We start from the raw sequence: 25,250 nt of genomic DNA on the forward strand, positions 1-25,250 counted from the left end.
TAAGATGGAGCTATAGGGAGATGTTTGGTAAGTGAGGTGAGGCTTGCTAGGTTTCATAGTCTTCTTGTGGATTAGCTAATTTGAATAATTTCTCAGGCTCTGGTGCATATGGGCTGTCCTTATTTGTCTTGTACCTGGTCCTGGTTTTAGAGCTGATGCACAGCGGCCCAGATGTGAGTGCTACCTGAGAAGGGAAGTGGTTAGGGTGTGGACTTAATGAGCTGCTGTACAAGGGAAACTAGCTTCTAGCTTGGGCCTCAAAACTGACTGAAGATGCAAAAAAAAAAAAAGGTGGGAAGAAGAAGGAACTATGTTACATATGTTCTTCATATCTTTCTGAGCCCTCAAGAACAGAGCTTTTAACACCTATATTTCTACCAACAAGCTGTTATAAGGATTTAGGTATTTTCTAAGATGATATAAATTTCCTCACTTCTGAGCCTTCACCAGCAAAGTCTTTAAAATCCATACTTCTACTAATAGTGTGGTCACAGAAATCTGGACATTTTCTATCTTGCTCCTCAAAATTATTCCAGCCTCTCTCTACCACATACAAGAGTATTCTACAACTGGCTTTTCCTACTAACTATATATTAGACATCTAACCATAGCAGTAATAGATCCACTTAATTACTTTTCATAGCTGTATAATCTATTCCTTTATGTAGCTGTATCCTCATTTGTTTATAAGTCCTTATTGATGGGCACTTAGATGTTTCTTAGTTTTTTTCTCTTCTAAATAGTGCTACAATTGACATTTGGAAATTCTTTGAGTACTTGTGCAAATATTTATATGCATACATATAAATTTAAAAACTCAATTTTCAAGTTGTTTTCCAAAACTCTACCAAGACTTGATTGGAATCTCATTGAATGTACTGATTAATTTGAGGATAACTGAAATCTTAACAATACCATCCACGAATGTCTTTTATTTGCATCTTTTGTGTCTTTTAATAGATTTTAAAGATGTCCCCCAAATTATGTGCCTAATTGGTTAGATTTATTTTTAGATACTTTGGAATTACTGTTGCTTGCTGAAAATAAAATCTTACTTTCCATTAGTTTTTCTAGTTGCTTCTGGCTCTAAAGAGGAATGTTTATTTCTGTATGTTAATCTTATATCTATCATCCTTGAGGACTTTCTTTTTAGTTCTAGTAGTATGTTGAATTTTATGGCTTTCTATGCAAAGAGTAATATTGTGTGGAAGTAATGACTACTTAATCTCTTCATTCTGTAGTAGGTACTGTTCAGTGTGTCTACCCTCCCAGCTGTTATGGATGCTAGTGCTAACAGCTCACAGAGGCCACCTCCTTCAGAGCATGGCTCTTCTGTGTTGAGCTGCCTCAGCAGGAAGTGCCCCTTCCCTCTGGGAAATACGCCCCTTCCAAGAGTGACTCAAACCCAGTGACTGATGGAATAAGGCTCCTATGCCTTAAGACAGAATAAACTTTGGTGCAATTTACACTTCAGAGCTCTTCTCAGGATCAGTTTGAGACTAAACTTCATCTAAAACAGTGTTTGTCAGTCTTTCCCCTGCCCCCATTATTGTTCCCTAAGGAGCTTTTAGAGGTAGGTGATCTTTTTCCTAATCACCTACCCCCATGAAATTTTGATACCACTGGTACTACCATTTATCTGTTTATGTCCTGTGGTTCTCTGGAGATACTACAAACCACTGTAGTATCTTTTGCCCCCTACCCCAACAAGCAATTTTTATTCCCTTCAGAGAGATATTGTCCCACTGAAAATACATAATGTAAATTATACCTTTGCTCAATTTTGTTTCCTTTCCCTATCTTGCTTCCCTCTTCCTTACACCTTGCAGGTTTCTCCTGAGAACATTCCCTTTATAAATCACTTGTACATGAATACTCATCATAGGCTCTGCCTCTAGGGACCCCAAACTAAGACACCTTACATGCTTGTCTAGTTACTTTTTAATCATTTTAATATAAGTTCCATTTTTTACTTTATCTTATTTATTTCTGAGCATTGTTCTGAAAGAATTTTTAAATGATTTTGTCAAGGTAAAAATTCTAATTGGAGCCTGATTTTTATTACATTAAACCTATAATATAACTTTAGACAAGCTGACATCTTAGCAATATTCAGACTTATCCAGAAATATGGTATGTTGCTTCATTTACTCAAGCATTCTTTCTTGCCTTTCAGTAAAATATCACATGCCTGTCTTATTAAAGTTATTCCTATATGTTTTACATTGGTTGTTACTGCAAATGAAATTTTATTATTATCATTTTACTTTCTGATTTTGTTACTATGAGAGTGATAAGCATTTATCTTTATAAGTGAATTGAATATATTTAAGAGTAATATATTTAAGAATATATTAAATATACTCTTTATTTATATTTAAGAGTAAAACCACTGCATTTTCAGATGATGCGAAGCCAAGCAGAATTGCTAACATCTTAAGAATAGGTAAAGAATTCAAATTTAACAAAAAGTAGATGGAAAGAAAATCACAGGTGTGCACTTAATGATTTTTTTTTTTTAGATAAAGGAAGGTGTGAGGAAAGGCACTATAAGATAAACAAAAGAAGATAAAATGGATTAAAACCATAGTAGGTCATAAGTTAAACAGAAATGTAAAGCATATACTGCTCTCTGAAAACAAATGATGAGCAAGACACTAGACTGTGTTAAAAAGGAAAAGGTCAAGCAAAGTCCTGCAAATAATCCTCTTTATTTAGCACTAACTGGGTCCTTGTTATAATACTGCATTGTTGGAAGCCAACATTTCTACCAGTAATATCTTCTTTTATAGTGGTTTATTTTCTTTTACTAAATGTTTTAGAGTCATCAAATCATAAGTGTTGGCTACTTGACAACTTAAAGACTTCTTAGTTTATCTTCCTTACTTAAAAAACAAGGAAGGGAAGCTCCTTATTAGGCAAAATTTTATTTTCCTTACAATTTCTCTTTTTTTAGTTAAAGGCATCAGTACTCATCCAAACTAGTAATCTGGGTCTTCTTAAAATTCCTATTCTTCTTTTCAACCCATATTCAATCAGTGATCCAAGTGCTTTCTATTTTTGCATCCTAAACATCTTATTAACTCATAGCCATGGAAGTATTTCAGGTCCTTATCATTGCCTCCATCCTTTCATGCCACAATATTTTTGTGCAACTTCTGCCAGGCACATACTATATCAGATGCTGCAAATACAACAGCAAAATTCTGTTTGTGTCTACATTAAGTTCCCACTTACTCATTTTGATCCACCTTCAACATATGTACTGGAGATTGTTTTACCAACCACAAATCTTATGATTTTCCTTGTCTGAAATTTTCAGTACCTTTCCACTGCACTGTGGGATTAATATCCAGTAGCTTTTCTCAGTGTAATATTTCCTTCTGTTTCATCCCCCTTTCCTGCTTATGTACATGTTTTTGGTCTATCATCCCATAGATCCTAAGCTATAGCTACACAAAAATATTAACTTTGACCCAAATATGACAGGAACATTCATATTGTAAACAGAAGAAATTAGGTGTCCTTTCTCTAGTATATTTGGGGGAAAGTGAGTATGTCTGGTGTCTGATCCTGAGTCATTCTCTCGACTGTTGCTGCCACATGAGCTAGGATTTCCTCTACTGCTCTCAGCTCTAATTCTGGTCATCATTCACTCTATTGCTAGGCACCACTTCATAGTCCAGGATGCTCTGTTTCCCTATACAGTGCTGCCACTGCAGTGTTAGCTACAGTGGAAAGTGATATAGGGGTAGCCACTCCTTTCTTTATGGACCCATCCTTAATTCTCCACAAGTCTCACTACAAAAGGTCTTATGTATATAACAGTCTTTATTGCAGCATTGATAACAAGAGGAATTAAAATGAAGGTAAAACAAATGTATATGCCATGCGCAATTGTTCCTAGTGTTCCAGGAAGAAGAATCCTTAATACCTTGGTTCCTAGCATTGCTTTCCCATCCTGAAAGACTTTTCTTCTCTCTCCCTCTGAAGAAACTGCATTCTTCACTACATCCCAGGGTGAGTATTCACCCCATTCTATGACCCCGGCCCTCACCCCAGGAGACTCTAAGCTATCCCTAACCATTGAAGTTGTCCTAGCTTGAGAACAGTGAGACTTCAGCAGTAAAGCCCAGGGAGTGCATTAGCAAATTCCAAGGATTACTTTGACACATTATATATATTCTTTAAGATCTCCATCAGAGTGTGAGTCAAAATATACCTCCTAATTCTTTCTGTAGTTTTGGGATTAGCAACTACTGAAACACACACAAGTACACATGTGCGTGCATGTGCACACACACACATACACACACGCCCTTTTATAAGAACATTAGATATAACAGTCTAAAGCCACCTTAAAGCAATTTTTTTCTATATCCAAAAAGTCTGTACTATTTTCCCTGGCCACAGGTACATAAGAGCTGACTATTTTTATAAAGAGCAAATTTACCTCCTTTTACATTCTCTTTCTAAGTCCCAGGAGTTTGGACATGTGAATGTTAAAAACAAAAGGAAAAAAAAAAAGGGATTGCCTTTTTAAAAAATATATTTTCATATCTTTTCACATATTATTTCTCCTGCTAAAAATGCCAACTCTAATGAAAAGATTCAAGATGAAATGTCTTCTCCATGATGCCTTTCCTTACTCCCCTGTAGAGTTATCCAATAGTCTCCCTGGGCTTCTTATAATAACCTGCACTTACCTCCACTATAGTTCTTAACACATTTCTGTATTTATTTACATCTGTCTGTCACACGTAGTCTGTGAGCTCCTTTGAGGAAGACAGACATGTTTTATTCATTTTTGTTTTCTAGTACTTAGTCACAGTAGGTGCTTAATAAATGTTTTGTGAATACATGAGAGAAGGAATAAATTCTCAAAGTTCTATAAGCTAGTGGCAGAGAAGATAGCAAAACTCAAGACTTTCTGACTACTAGTCCAGTATTTTCCACAATCATCATCTAATTTAGTCTCCAAGTAACAGTTAATTTCCAAATTACAGGTTTGAAATTTAAGAGATTTAATGAATTTTTCAGGATCACACTGATAATATCAGAAGTGCCATTATTTCAGTCAGGATAAGCTAGTTTATCCTGCAGTAATGACCTAAAAATTCCAAAGCCCTAAAATAATAAAGTTTTATTTGTTGCTACTGCTAATGGGGGGTGGGATTCATTCAAAGACAAGGGCTGATGAAGCAGCAACAGTCTTGAACATTGTTTATCTCTGTGCCAAAGGAAGAGTATTCTGTAACAATATTATCTATGGCCTGGAATTAACACGTTTCCACTCACAACTCATTGAATAAAACTAGTCACATAGATTACATTCACCAATAAAGAGCTTATGAAGTATAATTCTATCATGTTTCTGTAAGAGGGAGAACTGGAGATACTTGGTTAGCAACCATTTTTCATAAAAATACAAGTTGGTCAGGACTATTATAGAAACTAACATACACTAAGAATACCACAAGTGTTTCAGTTGAATATAATTTTGATTCCTAGCCTAATATTCTTTATACCAAGTAGTTTTGGGATCTCCTCATTTCAGGAAAGATACAATAGATATGGGATATATTTTAAGATGAATTAGATACAATAGAATAAATGTGAAATTGTTCTAGGAATTATACATCTTGACTTAAAAGCAAGACATTTGGATGAAAAATCACTGTTTTCAACCATATAGAAGGTGATTATAGAAAAAAAAAACAAGCTGTTTTCAGATCATACAATACAGAGAAACAGGCTTGAAGTCAATTTAAAAAGTCAAATTGGATAATCTCCTAAGTGATAAATAAAAATATTACGACATTAAAAAAAAAAAAAGGACATGCAGTAGGAAAGCATGAGAGTCTAATTATCTATGGGCCCCTGGGTAATCTGTAGACATAATACCTTGCTGAACTGAAAACTGGAAAGAGACATATAAGGTTCCTGGCAAATTAAAATTATTTGATACATGTAAATCAACTCATCATAACTCAACTTAAGAGTAACTACTGTAGTAATTAGGGTAATAGTAACTGCTAGTAGAAGTACATCCCAACATTTCAATAGCTTAAAATAATATAATTTTATTTTTTAACCACATAACAATATTATCTGGTAGGTGGTATTTTTTACACACTGTGACTCAATGAGACCTAGGTTTCTTTATCCAATGGATCCGTCATCTACTGGGGCCTCAGAGTTCTTTGCTTTTAAGTCACAAAACAAACAAACAAACAAACAAACAAACAAAAACAGGAAGAAGAGTAGAGAATCCCAGTCCAGACGTGGCACACATCACTTCTGCTTACCTTCTATTGGGCAAGGTTCTCAGTGGTGAGAACACGTGGCCTCAACTGGATACAAGGGGGACTGGAAAATGCAGTGCTTGGCTGAGACTACCCTCCCATCACCAACTTTATACTGTGGAAGTAGGGATTCGAATTTTTAGAGAACATTTGGCCCTCTCTGCCACACTGTCTGTCTTTCTTGACAGCGCCTCTCTCCTTTGAAGAATTAACCATTCCTCTCTGTTGTTCCTCCGGTATTCAGACAAAATGCTGTCATGGTCCTTACATCATTTGTTTCCTATAGGTGGTAAATAGGGCAGGAACCTCATTCTATTCAGCCTTGCATTTCCTAGCACATGGACCTATTCCTGGTACAGAGCAATTACAGCATAAAAAATTTTGACTAAATGCATGTTCTTAAAACCCTCTCTGCCACCTTTGTGTTTTCACAGTTATTTGAACTTGGGATGGTATCTTAAATCTGTAAGAATTTTGTTATAAAACTTTATCAGAAACCAGTGATCTTGAAAAGTGATTGAGGGTATTATGTGAAAAAATATACATATATATTTAATGTCTAGATATAAATGATAATTCTTAGACCTTCATTTTCCACCGGAAACCATAGCCCCTTCTTAGTTGGAGGGAAAGGTTCTTTTTGATATCCTGATCTTAGGAACAGGGCTTATTTCTTCATTGTTTCAGTTTAAGTCCATAAACCTTAGATTTTTAAGTGAAAAAGGTATAAGTCATCATAGTACTTCTAGAAAGATATAATAATTAGACTGTGTCAACTTAAAAAAAAAAAGACATGCATGCATCTTAAGAAAAAAAAAATTTAGACTTTATAAAAAACACCTGAGAAGGTTTCGTCCATAAGCAAAAATGGAACATTTGGGGGAAATTAACTTTTAGGTAGTCTTATTTAGTCCATACCAAATATATAAATATGTAATGATATTTTAACGTAGAATCCATTCATTTATCAAAAAAAAAAAAAATTAAGCACCTACCCTGACTTATTGACCTAGAGTATTTAGGAAAAAAATCAAACCATTTTTTTTTTTCAAATTACATGGATAATTATAGAATATCTGGGACTGGATATGCAGTAAGATCTTTGGGGAGCATTTTTAATTACAACATGTGGCACTTTAAGGACAAGAGCCCACATCTACCCATTGTTTGAATTTACAATAAACATTTACAGAATTACTACCAAAATAAATTCTCTTCCTGTTTTTTTAAATCCTTATTAAGACTTTTTACCTATGACATTGTTGAACATTACCAGAATCTAGTAAGCCTAGAAAACAGCAATGTTTAAACTAACAAACACACACACACATCTTTCTGTATTCCAGGTGTTGGCTAACTCCAAAGAAATAACCTTTCCTATGTGTGTTAAGTAAGGTTCATGAATGCTCCCCTTGTTTACCTCTAACCGGACCAGACAAAAGCCCTCTAAATTCCCATTATGCCTTATTAATGATTAGCTGAACTATTTGTTCCCACTGATCTATCAGAATAGAATGCTTATTAATCAAGTTTGGGTAAGCCTCTCCCCTTCCCCCAGGCCCTTGAAGTTTGACCCATCCTCACCCTGGGGCATCATAAAACTCTTTAACTGTCCTTCCTGAGAATAAGTAGCCTCAGGTTAACACACACTCTGATCTCCTCTCCAATCCCAACTTTTCATCCACTTTCCCACATTCTGTTCTTTCTAGCCTTCTTTATTCCTCCATATAAAAGAAAAATCCCTTTTTATCTAATCATTGAATACTTGTAGATCTCATGGTTCACTGCAATAGTCCCCTTCCCCTATTATAATAGATCATTTTCTCATTTGCAATAATCTTTTCCAAAAAGTCTCTTATCTACTTTCAGATTTTTTTTTATTACATACCTGTTTCAAAAGAGAATTACTATCTTCTACACATCCAAATTAGTAGACAAATGTGAACTAAATCTCCATCTGCTAGACTCCCATCTTTATTTTTTTCATCTGACCTCTCAGGGTGTGGTTTTCTGATTCCCTGATATGAAAATATAAACATCCAAGTTAAATAAAAGCAAATATTTAGAACCAATATCAAATAAAGGTAATTTTGCAAATAAGAGTTCTGGATTCTGTCTTAGGGCTTGGGGAGCATTTATAGAAAGACTACCTGAATGTCAGGGGCTACTCTTTTTATAACACAAAGTCTCTTTCAGTAAGATTGAATATGTACTGCCATCTACTGGTAAGTAGTGCAAAATCAAGTTAAAACAAAGAACACTTCTTTCACACAAAACATCTGTTGAAAAAATAGTCTTCTCAAATACATAACAGACTTAACAATAAATATTTATGTTCTATGTGCACCATTTTTTGACCCATTATGTTTAAATGCTCTTTTGTCTCATATTTTCTCAAAAACAGTTTTTAGTTGATAAAATATTTTTAAATGATTCAAGGTTAAATATCTGAACAAGTCTAATCATTGCATAAGTTGAATAAGATAGCACAGTTCAGTATGATATAGAACTCTAATGCAAAAACTGTAGGAACTTATTAAAAATGCAGAATTTTAGCTTTCTTTCCAGACCCACTTCAACAGAATCTGTATTTTAACAAGATCATTAAGTGATATGTATGCATAACAAAGTTTGAGAGGCACTGGTACAAAGTATTATATTGTATAGGTTAAGAAAAAAAAAAAACACTAGTTAGAAGACTGTTTCTTTTTGTTTGTTTGTTTGTTTTTGTTTTAGTGGAAAGCTCTCAAGATTTTTGTCATTGCCCCAGAATCATTTTTCACTTTTCAATTTTCAAATGGATTTCATCTTGCAATTAAAATTTTTTGATCACTGTAAGATCAGTTAAAGCAGTCTTGAAACAAATTATAGCTTTGTTAAAGAAAGACAATTAAAGAACAGTACCCTCTAGCTATATGTTAATATTATACATTTGTGCATATTGAGATTCATTATTCTGTTCAGCATCATTGATGAGACCTTCCATAAGATTAATTACTGAAACAGCTCTGCCAGCAGCCTCCCAAGAAGGTCAAAGGAGAAACAGTCAAGTCCAAGATACAAACAAAGGAGTTGAAGTGAGAGTAAGGTCCATTTAGATAGTAATTCACATGCAAGTACACACACATAGATACACACAGTAACGATGAATCCCCAGTATTAAGCTGACAGGCCATAGCAACCAAACAGCTTCCTAGCTCTCTACAGATCCTGTAATTACATGTCTTAAAAAGAGATCTCATTGCCTCAAGCAATTTTATTTAGTGTACTAGATTTCTCTAACTTGACAAAGGAACACAGTTAAAAGTGAACATTCTACAGAATAAAGGGCATAGCCTCAGTTTTTCATAAGTTAAATATAATACCATTTTCTTTGAAATTTGTTGATATTTTCTTCATGGTTTTTTTTTTGCGTTTTCTAGTTATTGGGTACTAAGTAGATAGATAAATCAAAATCATTAATTGTTAATTAAGTTGTCCATATTTTCTATATTATTACTATTGTTTTCTCTGCCCAATCCATTAATTAGTATAAGTACATTAATATCTCTGACTATGATGATGAATTGAAAATTTATCTTGTTCTAATAGTTTTTGCTTTTTATATTTTAAGACTATTTTAGTAGGTTGTTTACATTTTCTGAAAAATGTATTATTGTATAATTATATCGTGACACTCTTCATTCTTAATAATGCTTTTTATCTTAAATTCTGTATGATTTAACATTACCCAAAGTAAGCCTTCCACAAGACTTCACTTCAAACACTAGCCAAATTTCAAGGATCTCCAGAGCCGCCCTCACTTCTGACCAGCTGGCTATAATTTTGAGTGTTCCACACCACCCTCAGGTTTCATAATGTGATATACTCTCAGGACTCATTGAAAGTGCTATACTTACAATTATAGTTCTATTATACCAATAGAATACCAATTAAAAGAGATGCATAGGGTGACATCTAGGAGGGATCCAAAATTGAAACTTCTGTCATCCTCTCAGCATGAGTGTGTGACAATATACAAAGTACTGCCAATCAGAGAAGCTTACTGAGCTTCAGTGTTCCAATTTTTACTGGTTTTTAACCTTGTAGGCAGGATTAATTGAATCGCTATCCACATGACTTAACCTCCTGTGCCTCTCCACTCCCCAGGGGTCAGACTGATATCTTGTAGCTCAAAATCTTAATCATTTAAAATAGTTGGCCTTCATGCTACCCTGAACAAGCCCAATCCTGTCTGATCTCAGAAGCTAAGAAGGGTCGGGCCTGGATAGCACTTTGATGGGAGACCACTTAGGAAGACCAGGTGCTATAGGCGTAAAAAATAAAAAAAATAAGAGATTTGAGCTGACAAGGTCCTTGCAATCTGTGAGCTCAACTAAGGGTTGCCTTGCCTAAAAACAAACAAACAAACAAACAAACAAATAAATAAATCAATAAAATGGTTGGCCTTTCCAGCATTGCAGGCCATATCCTAAGGTACCTCATTAACATAAACTACAGGTGTGGTCTAAGGAGTCCATTGTGAATATCAAAGACATTTCTATTACTTAAGAAATTCCAAGGGTTTGGAGGCTACCTCCCTGGAGCCAGGACAAAGGTCAGACTTCTTTTTGGGCAAGATTAACTCTTCAATACACAAATGTGAATATTGCTACCATAGCTTGCTTTCGGTTACAATTTGCCCACAAAGCATAAAATGAAATGGTAGAAATATTCAAATATTTCAATAATTAAAATCATTGTAAATAGATTAAACTCAGTAGTAAACACATTTGTCACATTGGAATAAAATAATTCAGGAATCTGCTATTTACAAGAGACAAACCTAAATCGTATGGAGATATTATCAGAGAAGTGCAAATTAAAACCCCAATGAGATGCTACTGTATAACCATCAGAAAGGGCAAAATTAAAAAGACTAGAGTGTTCATTCGTGGTACAACTGGAACTCTCTTGCATTGCTGGTAGGAGTGTGAACTGTTTCAATTACCTTGGGAAAATGAATGGCAATATAAAACACAGATATATATTTATCTTATGTCTAAAAATTTTTGCTTCTGGTAATATACTCAACAGAAATGTTTAAAAAAGACATGTATAGGAACGTTCACAGCAGTTTTTAGTCATAAAGGAAAAAAAAAGAAAAGAAAAGGAAACAATCCAATGTCCATAGAGTCAAGTGGATATTTCGCAGCAGCAAGAAAGGACAAGTTAATAATATGATGACAACATGTGTAGAATAATTCTGAAGAATGAAGCCAGATACAAAAGAGTAAAACTTGTATAATTCCGATTAATATAAAAATTTAACAGAAGGTAAAATAAATCTACAATAATAAAAAGTAAAAACAGTGGTTATTCCTGCAGGGAATACTGAATGGAATGAAGCATGAGGAAGCCCTCTGGGTTATATACGTGTCCTTCATCTTTATCTGAGCTGTAGTTATATGGGAGTATATATGTGAATATACATGCAAAAATGATAAAGCTGTACACTTAAGATATGTGCATCTTTTTTATGTCATACCTCAATAAAATTAAACCATAAGGATGTAGAAAGATATTTGTTTCCAGGGCAGCCTCACCTTCCAGGTTCATTCACCAATGTGCTTTCAGCTGACTTTAAACTCACTAACAGAAGCAGAACTACTAAAAAAGGTATTTGGTTGTGTGTGCGGGAGTGGAGCGGCAATGAGCCCATAACTAAAGAAAAAATATTGACTGACATTGCCAACCTAAGTTAATATAGGTGAACAGAGACATCTCAATGCTTAGTTTGAAAAAAGGAGATAAAGAAAAGGGATAAGGCATAAAAGGAGGGAGGCAATAATGAATGCAGGAGTCCTGAGAAGAAGAATTAGGAGAGCTATCAAATCAATGTTCTACTTCAGAATCAAGGCCTGGCTAGTTATTTAACGTAGATTTATTTCTGTAGGTAAACCAAGTCACATGAGAAAGATACACGACACTAACACACTGTTCAAACACTGGACTCATTCCATGTGGTAGAACGGTCCAGTCACTGGGGAACAGGTACCTGCAGACCAGAGCGGCCTTCCTCTCCTGAACTGCTCCAGTGCCTAGCGAATCCCCTTCTGTGTGCAGGTGGAGTCTTCTTTTTTCTAATTATATTACTTGTGTATGTACAGGCTATGATAACAAAGTACTATCAATGAGGTGGCTTAAATAACAAAAGTGTTTTGTCTCACAGTTGTGGAAGCCAGGAATCCAAAATTAAAGCGTCAGCAGGGCTACGCATCTTCCAAAGGTGCTAGAGAGTGATTTGTTCCAGTCTTTCTCCTGGTTTCTGGTGGTCTCTTGTCTTGTGGCAGCATAACTCTAATATCCACATGGAATTTCCTATGTGCACGGTCTCTTTCTCTCCTTTTTATAAGATTACAATCACACTGGATTAAGCCTTACTCCGAGCTCATCCTAACCTGATCATCTGCAAAGTCTCTGTTTCCAAACAAAGTCACATTTATAGGTACTGGAGGTTTGGGCTAGAGCATCTTTTTGGGGGATGGGGCATAGTTCAATCCATGACACTAATCTCTAATGTCCTTCATCTTAATACTCATAATGCAATGTCCTTCGTTTTTTATCTTTTTTTTTTTAATTGAGATATAATTGACATATAACACATTAGCTTCAGGTATGCAACATTAAAGATTTGGTATTTGTATATATTGTATATATTATCACAATAAGTCTAGTTAACAACTATTACTACATAGTTAGAAAATGTTTTTCTTGTGATGAGAACTTTTAAGACCTACTTTCTTAGCTACTTTTAAATATATGATGCAGTCTTATTAACTATAGTCACCATGTGGCATACCATATCCCCATGACTTATTTACTTTATAGCTGGAAGTTTGTCTCTTTTGATTCTCTTAGCCCATTTTGCCCCCTGCCCTCACCCCTGACAACCATCAATCTGTTCTCTGTATCTATGAGCTACCTTTTTTTTTAAGATTCTACATATAAGTGAGATTTTACAATATGTCTTTGTCTGATTTATTTCACTTAACGTGATGCCCTAAAGGTCCACCTATGTTGTCACAAATTACAAAATTTCTCTATTTTTATGGCTGAAAAATTTCCCACTGTGTATGTGGAACATGTGTGTGTTATGTGTGTGTATGTATGTATATAAAGTATCACATCTTCTTTATCAATTTATCTATCAGCGGACACCTAGGTTGCTTCCATACTATTATACTTGGCTGTTATACTTGACTTCCATACTTGGCTATTATAAATAATGTTGCAACAAACATGGATGTGCATATCTTTTCAAGTTAGTATTTTCATTTTCTTTGGATAAATATCCAGAAGTAAAATTGCTGGATCTTATGGTAGTTCTATTTTTAATTTTTTAAGGAGCCCCCATACTTTTTTCAATAGTGGCTATATCAATTTACATCCCTACCAACAGTGCACAAGGGTTCCCTTTTCTCCACTTCCTTCCCAACACCCATTATTTCTTGTCTTTTTGATGACAGTCATTCTAACAAGTGTGTGATAATAGCTCATTGTGGTTTTGATTTGCATTTCTCTGATGATTAGTGATGTTGAGCACCTTATCATACACCTGTTGGCCATTTCTATGTCTTTTTTGGAGAAACCTCTATTCAGAAACTCTGCCCATTTTTAAATCGAATTACTTGTTTTGTTTGGCTACTGAACTGTATAGGTTCTTTATATATTTTAGATATGAACCCCTTATCGGTATATGATTAGTAAATTGTTTTTCCCATTCAATAGGTTGCCTTTTCATTTTGTTGATGATTTCCTTTGCTATGCAGAATCATTTTAGTTTGATATAGTCTCAATTGTTTCTTCTTGTTTTTGTTGCCTTTGCTTTTGGTGTCAGTTGAACTTTTATTTTAATTGTCAAAGACCAAGTTCTCCTTCCCAGGATATCCTTTGTGCTAACTTTTCTGTCAGGAGTGAGATGACATCATTCATATCCACAGATAAATCTGCCATCCATTCTCTTCTAAGAATTGTTTCAGCACTTGTTCATATAATTCTTAGCAAAGTATTATTTCCTAATATCAAGGATTCTAAAACATCTAGAAGTCTAGGAATTTTGATGTAGTATAGACATAGGCAAAACCTCTAGTTAATCCACAGTACACAAAGGGAGGTGGAGAGAAAGAAATTGGAATGGTAATATTTCTTCCATTGTCTACCTCCTTCATCTCCAGTTCTATCACCTAAACTCAAGCCTTACTTTCTTCTGCCTGAATTATTTGAACAACCTCCTAATGGGTTTACCGCCTCCAATCTTGCCCCCCTTAAACACATTCTTCACTTTAGACCCAGAATAATCTTTCCAAATCACCCATTTAATTGTCATTCCTCGAAACTCTGTATATGTTTGCAATTGCTCTTAGTATAAAGTTTCACATTGAAATAATACCTTTTAGGCCTTTCTTTAAATTAATTTCAATTCTTTGGATTCATTCTGCTCTTTCTGTCTTTTAGGTCATTGCTCTTGCTTTTGTTTCTGCCTGGAATGTACTTTGCACATCATCTCTTACTTCATGTGGTTAACTCAGCTGAGCCCTTAACTCTTGTATAAAACTCTCCTGAACCTCCAAAGGAGAGATTAGGTACTGCCATAGTACTCAGTATTTAACTCTTATTAAAACATTTATTACTCTATTGTAATCAGCTGTGCACCCCTTTCTTTTTCCAACTACTCTCTAAATTTGTTGATGGCCAGCATATTATCTTGCTCACTGTTCTACTCCTAATAGCTAGCAGTGACCTCTTCACACAGTAAGTATTCAGTAAAGTTTTTCTGAATAGGTAAATCAGTAAAATAACCAATTTTTTTTTCTGTGACTAGAACTGTCCCCAAACTTAACGCACTGGAATATTGCTCTAAAGTTACCAGATACAAAGAAGTAACATTTTACATAGGGTAAACTCATCTTGGACTCCACCAAGGTAGAGTTAGCTGCTGATGTCCCCACAGAGCTTCATTATAAGGAGGCCAGAGTTGAAAAACTTAGAAGCCAAAATGTATGACTAAAACCGATGTCTCTCTCAGAGACCAAGCCTTTCCAGCATAAGAAATGCTTCTCTGCTTTGCTTCAGAACACTGAAGTAAGTACCTGACACACAAGAAATGTGTGAAAGATAACAGGTATATTGAGATATTAAAAAAAAAGTAGAGAAGTGAAGTTTTTGTCCAAAAAACAGAGCTCTTTTGTTTTGCAAATCAAGTTTGATTCACACACACACACAAATATTCTCCACATACTGGAAAGAAAAGTGTGAATTTAAAAAAAAAAAAAAGAGAGAGAAAAATACTGTACTTTAAAAGATCTTACTCGCTACCTTGCCAAATTGGAAACATGAAACTGCTTACCTCTCCATAACACTTTAAGTCACCTTGAAAGAATGAAAACAAAACAAAATGCTAGCATATTTTTGATAAAATAAAGAAGCACGAATATAATTTGGTGTATTATTGCAACCTAAGTATGCATTTTGAAGTATGCACTCAGAGAAATACATTGTTACAAGCTAATAGATTCTCCCATGTAACTATATGCCAGGACACCTATCAAAAACATGTCCAGTCAAGGGGTTGACATACTTTCAAAGAGAGGCCATTAATCTGGTGATAGCACTCCAATTAAACTAACTCTGATAATCATTTTGTTGGAAGAGTGAAATATTGAAGAGAGAGTGGGACCCTTGTTTACTGTCATTATTGACTAATTACAACATGATTGCTTAGGGACAGAGCCAATTGTTTATGTCATGTAGAAAGATAACAAAGATAAAGACACTCCCATTTGGAGCAACTAGACTTTTTAAGGGAATTCTTTTCTCCTTTTGACACTCCACATTAAACAGAGAGAAAAGAAATTCTGTCTTATTATAGGTAGGATGTAGGGGAGCAGATTTCATTTAAGGTAATTTAATAAAAATTATTACAACACATTTTATTCTCTAAATAAACTATATGAACATTTCAATTGAATTCTGAATAACTTTTACCTAATATCTCCACTTTATATAGTACTAAAGCTAAATATTTGTCCCTCAAAAAAAAAAAGTTTCACAGATTTTGGTTTCCAATTTAGAGATGTGACAATAACAGTCAGAAAAATATCGATCTAACTAAGTGAATCAAAGATTTCTTATGGTTGCATTTACCAGCTTTTTAATTTTATCTGAGTTTGCCATTAAGAAAACTCATGAGATTTATTTGGGATCATTCTCCCAGATGTATACTCAATTCTTGATTATCTAAGATAGCAGAGTGTAGGAAATAGCAAAGATAACTAAGTCTACAAATCACTCCCTTGCCTAAATTTCTACTGACAAATTTCACAAAGCAACTTCACTTCAGGATGAAGTTTTAATGATCAGGAAAATGACTAAAAGAAGAATAATGAAAGAGAAAAGAAACAGAAACAAGGACTCTGGAAAATGTATTAACTGCATGATTAACTCTCAAAGTATTCCTTTATGAGGTAGAGGGAAGGAAAAAGAGGATTATGCCATTGAATAAAATGCAGGCCCAGGTTTTTCTTGCTGGGTATAATTCATATATACACAGAGTCTAACATATTACCAGATACAAAGAATAAATGAACAGGCCTTATGGGGCAGTAGAATAAAATTTTAGTTTCTATAACTGTAGAAGAAGGCAGTCATTGGTTAAGCATTTTTTACCCATTTATAAAATTTCTCTTGAGGGCCTATAGGTACTATTCTTGCTACAGGAATAGTGATCAGTAAGATAGGTACGGTAACTGCCTTCATGAACCTATTAGGAAAACAGATATTAAGGAAATGAATACAATTAATTAATTAGTGAACACTTTGAAAAGTCTATGAAGAAATAAAGTGTTCTATGAAAATACTAAATCGGGATCTGACTGAGTCTGAGAGGGAAGCATCCTCAGAAGAAGTGAAATCTAAAGGTCATGAGGGGTGATTCAGTTTAATGAGATTTTATTGAGCATATAATACAGTGAAGAATAACACTTTGTATATACTTTTGTATGTGTATAGTACTACATTTTTTGATAAAAAAATGTCATACAATGAAGGAATGTTAAGTCATTAACAAATAACTGTAACAGGAAGTAGAAAATGTTGCCATGTAAGAGAAGTACTGATGAAATTTAGGAATATCAGAGAAGGAGAAACTGCTACTGCTTCCTTTACTTGATAAGATTAATTAGAGGAAATGGAAGATAGATAACAATCAGATTTTCTGAAGACCTCTAAATGGCTTTCTAGGACCAGGAAAAGACACCAAAGGCTGAATGAACAGCTTGTAAATTGCACACAATAATGCCCTGCCTGAAAGAGAATCCTATCAACACATATTCTAGGACCAGATCCTATAATGGTATGAAAACAGTGGTCCCAAGGAGCCTCTAGAGTTGTACTTTCTAGTGGACCATCGGTGGTTACAGGGCTGTAATTTGGGGACATGAACCTCAAGTTCTACTGTTTTCAAAAGCTTCCATTTTATGTCTCCTTATTCAACAGGCTGAATTGATATCACCCTTAGGACATGGCTTCATATTTAGAAAAAAAACAATTATAGAAACCTGCCAGGCTTTCCATTAGCCTTTATCTTAGTAGAAATCCTGAGCTCTATAAATGCAACAATGTTACATGTATGGATGGTACCTCAAGGAATAGGCTAACTGGTTAATAAGTATCCATGCAAAGCAGTACAGGTAATTGGTCAAGGGAATCTCAATGAACAGTACTCTTTCCCCTTTCTTTTAAGAAAGGCACCTGAGTGTCTTCCTAGATATAAGACGATGATCACCATCCTCATCATGACAATTAACAACTTCCATTTATTAAATGCTTACTGTATGGCAGATCCTGGGTAAGGCATTTAACAAACATGATCTCATTTAAGTCTCCCAATAAATCTATAAGGAATGCTGTAGTCTTTAAAATGTTCACTTATTGTCATACTGTCATTCAAAAAATATATATTTTATACCAGGTATATTTTCCATACTCTGGGAATACAAATCAGAGAGGTTTTTGTAAAGTGCTGGAGGCTACACTCAGCAAGTAGTGGACCCAGGATTTGAATCCATAATATTATCTACCATGCTTTTATTCTCCCACTGTTAATAATAGTTAATCTCCAAAACTTTAATGATAGATCAATTTTAGTTCAACTATGAGTTGCAAAGTTCAGAGATAAAAGGAAGAAAGAGGTCTGTTGAGGAGAAATATACTTGTTGCTCTCCACATCACATTCCTTACAGCTGCAGAGAACCATACCTACTACGCTGGGCCTCCACTATCCACTATGCAGAGCAGATCCAGTGAAAGCTATGAGTTGTTTTATTTTAATTTAAAAAGGATTTTTAGAGTGGCTAAATATTAAAAGTCAAATTAAGAAGCTTTTTTTCCCCCACTCATCTGATTCAGCGGACATTTATTAATATTCTCATGTTGTAACTCCTCTTTGCTGCTTTCCTAGAAAGTAATTCTATTCTTTCTTTATTTTTGTGCCTCTGACATAAATGGTCCTATCGCCCAAATAAGTAAATTAAATTAGTAAGAGCTACTAGTCTATAGGTTCAATGAAGACATGCTAGAGTTAAAGTAAGTTGACCTCAACTAAAATGCCAGAAATGAAAAAAAGCAGAATCACTGCTATCTGCACATATTTACTCACTTAATGAAGGAACAAAAAGACGTTATGTGGATGATGCAGTAGACTGTAGTAGTAGCTAATCTGATTTTATTTGCTCTCGTATGGAGAACTCCAGTCTCATCTTTCCCTTTCTCTAATTTTGCACAATGTTCAAACAAATCAATTATTTATTCATAGAAAACTTTTTTCACATCATTAAAATTGAGAAAAAATTTAAACCTACATATCATCATGCTGTTGGTTTCCATTTTAAACATGACTATCCATTTTCATCTGGAATTTACTTGGAGTTCTGGGCTAAAGCCTCCATGGATATTTGGCCAGTTATGTCAAAAGCTCAAGACAAAGAGAACACCTCTAAAGGATGTAGTTTTGCACACAATGGGGAGAAAACAATTGATCAGAAACAGATCATTATCTAAGTCTTATGGATTTACTTTTAAAAAGAAGATCATTGATTTTTTTTAACTGTATAAAAAATGTACTACTGTGACATTCTGAAAATGAAAATTCCCATAGATACTTTTATAATTTTAGGTGGTCAAGGTCATCTGAAAAATATTCTTGTGATAACTTTTATTCTAGCCTAGCCATTTAGCTAAGGTTAAAAGTAAATAAGTTATTTTTATGTTTATTCAAGTGCTGCCTTTTTACACTTGAATTGGTAAAATTTACTTTGGATTGTTTACCTGTTTTAGTTATCTTAAAAATTTTTTTTTATAGTTAGTTCATTTCAAATACAGAAAATGCTTTCCTCTCTCCTCTTTTATTCTCATTTCCAGTTTGGGCGAAACTTACAGGTGGTAAGAGACAAAAATTGGTATAATTGCTGCTAACATTCATCAACTGTCAACTGTGTGAACAGTATCAGATTGTATTCCATACTGTGGAAATTTATGAGGAGACGGATACTTTGCTTCTACCCTCAATCAAGGTGCAATCCAATGAAATTCACATAACATCGCTCTGGAAACATAAGATATACTAGAAAACACATTATAAATATTTAAACAGCAATATGCTCAAGTGCCAGATTGAGTGTCATAGAGAAATGTCTCTACTTCCTTGTTCAAAAAGTGTTCAATGGGATTCCATTGCTAAAAATATACATTCTTTAAGCCCTAAACTCCTTTTACTCCCCAAATACATTCTGAAGCCAAAACTGATACACTCCCCAATCTATAAAACTTCTATTTCTCATCTTCATTCACATAATTTCAATTAATTTTTAAGAGACAATTCAAGGAGAAGGGAACTAGCATTAATTGAGTAGCTTCTGTGCCCAACAGACAATCTCTGCTGCGTCTTTTGCATCTTACCTGGTTTTATTGCCAGGAAATCTTTATATCTAACGTAACTGAGCAACAAAAGTTTACCAGGTACTCATCACTTATCAGGCACTGTCTGGGTTGCTGATGAGAAAATGATGAGAGGTCAGGTCTCTAACCTCAAGAACTTTACAGCCTATGGGAAGAAAGTCAACGGGCAAATATATCACTACGTGACTTAAAAAAAAAAAATGACAGCTATGTATAGGGCCATATGCACATATGAGAAAGACGCTAGACTCAGAATGGGATTAGAAAGAGTAGAATGGGAGAAAAAATTTTCCTAGGGAGAGATGTGTAGGCAGTCTCTTAATTATGAATATGTGTGAGCCAAAACAAATAGTTGGGGGCGGGAGGCAGAACACTCCAGGAAAAAGGGGCAACATCTACAGAGTGGCTGTGTGTGACTGCAGCACAGTGTAGTAAATGCCAAGTGAAGATGAGGCTGGAGGCAGACGGAAGAACTAAATCTTAAAGGGCTTTCTGCATCATGATAAATTGTTTAGATTTTAATCTGAATAAGGAGGCATTAAAGATTTATTTTTTAGCTAAGCAAGTCTAGTGTTTTACTTTAGAAAGATCAAGTGTCTGAGGCATGGAGACAGAAAAGCTGGAAGAAGAGGAATTAAGTGATTGCACTGCAGGTGAAAGATAAGGAGGGTCTAAACTAATGATGGCAAAAGTACTTTGGTTTAAAAAATAGATTTTAAAGATTTTAAGTGGAAAGGGCCTATAGGTTTTTAGATAAAGGGAAAAGAGGGGAACATTGGAGCAGTGGGATCCAGGCTGATGCCTTGGTGTCTGCCTTGGATGGTGGGACCCTGGGGAAGAACAGCCTCGATATGATGGAGGAGGAGATGAGGCATGCTTGAGGTGCACACCAAACTTTCAAACGGGGATGCCCACTATAAATTTCTGTATGAATCACCTGGGATGTACCACATATTCTCCTTTATTATAAATTACCATTTCATGAGCACTTTTCATTTGACAAAGTATTTTTTAAACTCCTTGAGCAAAGAAAGGGCATTGTCTTATAATTATTTGCATTCATCACAGGCCAAGCACAATATATTGCTTATAGTAGGAGCTCAGATTTGTTTCTTAACAAATGGATTGACTGGCTCATTGGTCTGGGTTGACTGTAACATATACTAAGTAAAGTTGGATAAAGTTTGCCTGAGAAGGTTTTCTCTGTGAAGGTTAGAAGACCAGCAGCATAGTACATTTATGAAAACCTTCTGCCCTAAGTATTTTTTATGTGTACCCTAAATACCTCATATCCAAGAAACTATTATTTATATGTTATTGAGAACAAAGATGGCTTATTTTGCACTCCATTTTATCCCCAGCTACTTTCATGGCACAGAGTGGGTATTCAACATTTTTTTTTAAATAAATGTATGAACCACAATCACTAGTTCACAGTTTATGTAGATAATTATGTACACAGTTTACAATTCCAAATTGTGAAAGCCTATATTTAATAACAGTTACATTAAGTAATAGATGGTGTTCACATAGTTTTTACTATGTCCGATAATCACATAGTATCTTTGGTTGCTATCTTTGTGATATATTTGTAGTCGAAGTCTGTTCCTTTATATCTGAGCAATTCTGCCTCCATCTGCTAGTGATGCCAGATGGAGGAGAGGCAAGAAGACCAAGAGATTAATGAAGCAACTCATCAAATTGCTCGAAAGGCAAAAATATATTAAAATATCAAATCTGTTGAAATGCCCTTTCCAAAGAAGGATGGTTGCATATCATATAAGTTTAAAGTTTCTGGGAGATAAAAAGAAAAAAAAATAAGAAAAAACTTCTGGGAGATAAAATTGTTAATGATTTGTAAAGATGTCCATTTTGGAAAAACGCTGGATATCGTCTTCTCCCCAATGTCAATGTTACACCCTGGTAGCAAAGGACATGAACTCTTTCTGACCACAAGGATGAAATTAACTACACTGGGGAGTACAGAGTCCATTAGTGGAAATGGTTCCCCAAGGCTCTTCATTGGTGATGGACTCAGACACCATGAAATAAGGGTGCAAGCTAGTCTTTTCAAAGAAAAGTCAGTACTTCAGAACAGGGATATTGCCTATTATTTATAGGAGGATGGTAAAGGCAAAATCAGGTGAACTCTGCTGGATCTTGCAATTATTTAGAAAGTAGTTGTGAAATGGAGGGGAAAAACCCACATACAATATTTTAGGATGGTGCCAGACCTCAGCTAGTGGGAAGTAAAATAAAATATCTCTCAAACAGTCAAACAGTACCATAATGCAATAAGCTATATTACACAACGCACCACACAAAATATATTCTAGTAGAAATAAATTCATTTTAACTGGTGGTAACTTATAAAATTGCATGACAAAAAATTTTTTTTCAAAACTTTTTTGAAATATTATTTGAAAAAATATGAAATGAGAAAATGTTTAAATAACAATCCTAAGAAGTGAATAACTCTATATATCACTCAAAATAAATATCATTAATAAAGGGATCATAGAAATGTATTCATTAGAATCACATAATTCCCTTCTTTAAGAAAAAGTCTTATTTGCTCAGCTTTCCTCATCAGCTGCTTCTGAGGCAAGGGCCATACAGATCCAGAGTTGACAGTCAAATTCTCCCTGGGCCTGTTCTTTACATTTAATTTCTCGAGGTCAATTTTTTGTTCAAAAATATACGAATCTTACTAAAAATTCTGAGCTCAAATTCTTTACTAAACCTATCTTTTTATTTGACAGAATATAGGATTTTTGAAATGCAACTATTTTTATTTAGTAAAAGCAACAATGAGGACAGATCTGAAAACAAATATAGAAGAAAAACAACAGAGCTAAGTCATAGTATTAGGGATTTCTTGATGGCTAGTTTAGGGACATGTGCTTGCATTTTGCTTCAGGTAAGAATTACAGTCTATATTTGTCTATTTATTCCTTCATTCACTTGCTTGTTTAACAAACATTTTTAAGGGTTCCCTATGCTAATTATTAAATACATATGGCATAAATCTTAAGTTTATATACATAATGTATATATTATATATATATGAATTAGAAATGAAGTCTTGTGATGACTGGTTAAAGAGAATGCCCAAATATTCTCCCTATTGTAGGCAAGTATGGCTGTGCATGTACCCAAAACATTTTATCTGCTCTCCAGCACTTCCTAAAGCCTTTGTGTTTGGCAAGTCTCTGTGAAAGGTTCTGGACAAAAGGCTGTAAGCAAATATGATATGTAGCATTTCTGGAGCCAAGGCCTTTAAAGGCTGTTGGACTACCTTCTTTCCACCATGCTCCCTTTCTTTGCCATAGCATTCTTGGAGGCCATGTGCAATAGATGCTAAAGCTATAAAATGCTGACACCTATGTTAGTCCCGCTGGATATGTAGTATCAGTAAGAAATGAACTAACTGGGCTAAGTCACTGACATTTGAGTGTCTATTACCCTAGACTGACATTGGGGGCTATTAAACATGAAGAGATTATCCTGAAATGATAGAGAAAGTGATAATAGGAAATATAGAGGTTATAATATATTGATTCAAATATTTCTTGACTTCTAGAAACCATGCATATCAATGCAGAACTATTTTAGATCACACAAAAATAATATTTAGTCTTACCTGGTTGGTGACCATCTCTATTTATGAAAAGATGAAAAAAGTTCTGTAGCTCTGACAGTCAAATTTTCTCATGGATTGTTTCCTTCCTCTTCAAGAGATTTCCCAGTTTCTAGGCTGTAGAAAAAGATTTATAATGAAGATAATGAGGCTTAAGTTCCAATACCCCTTGTTTTATAGCCCCCTTCCAAGGTCTGCCTAACTTCGTATTTGTAATTGCAGATAATTTTTCTAAAAGACAATCCTCCCAAGTTGAATAAGCTTCAAGTCCCACGAAAAACTAGATTCGGCCCTACCTGGTCTTTTATATTATTACTATCTCTTACCTGCCACAAAGCATTATCTTTCTGTTTTCACCAGTTATCTCACTCTCTCTCTAAAAAAAAAAAAATTATATTAAAAGGCCTTTTGTCCTCCCAGTCTTGGAAATCATCACATACATTTTCCTCCTTTAGGCAATTAAACCCAAAAGATGTTTCCTTTGGCTGAGTGTTTGAGCCACTGCTTTTCCTAGCTTCAGTCATTTTCAGTAGCTTTCATTTGCACATACAGACTGGCACCTGTGTATTTATATACACATGGAAACATATGCACACGCCCACAGACTTATGGGTATACACAGTAAATACATTTTATGATGTTTTTTTATGATGTTTCTTCCCATGTATTAAGATGACTGTAATAGAGATCTTTATCACATGTCAAAATAAGGTATACAAGGCCAGTGACTATAATTTCTGAAACACAAATCAGCCATTTTCATGAGGTCCAGATCATCTCGAAGGCCAAATTAGCTGAGGCAAATTAGCTGAACAATTAAAAACCTGTGCTGAGGTTTTTCTTGGAGCTAGCATTCCCTGGTCCGTTAAACAGAAGAAAATCAATATCTGTATGATAACCAGGTGGCTTTCCTCTTTTCCAAAGCACTTTGTGTATTAAGGATTGTAGCATGATAGTGGCTGACATTTTTATAGGGAGCCTGACTGCAATCTGTATTGTAGCTAGCAGAATGGCAGCAGGAAGGGAGAGAGGATGCTAGGAAAAGTGTAGTTCACAATTATGTATGCAGGTAGTGTGTTAAGGAACTCTTTCCAAAGCTATGATAAAGTACTTCGTTCTTTATTTAAACTCATAATCACTCTTCTTCTTTATCTAAAGAACCACATTTTTAGAAGAAGCAAAAATCTAAAAAAAGTCAGCTTTCAAGTTTGTTTTTTTTTCTCCTCCAAATGTGGGAAAGAAGGGAGAGTAGGAGGTTTTTGAAATTACTATAAATGAGGCTTTTAACCTAAAACTTGATTCTTCAGTAG

Source organism: Pteropus medius, unplaced genomic scaffold (assembly GCF_902729225.1).
Source record: "Pteropus medius unplaced genomic scaffold, Ma_sr-lr_union100, whole genome shotgun sequence".
Lineage (NCBI taxonomy): Eukaryota > Metazoa > Chordata > Mammalia > Chiroptera > Pteropodidae > Pteropus > Pteropus medius.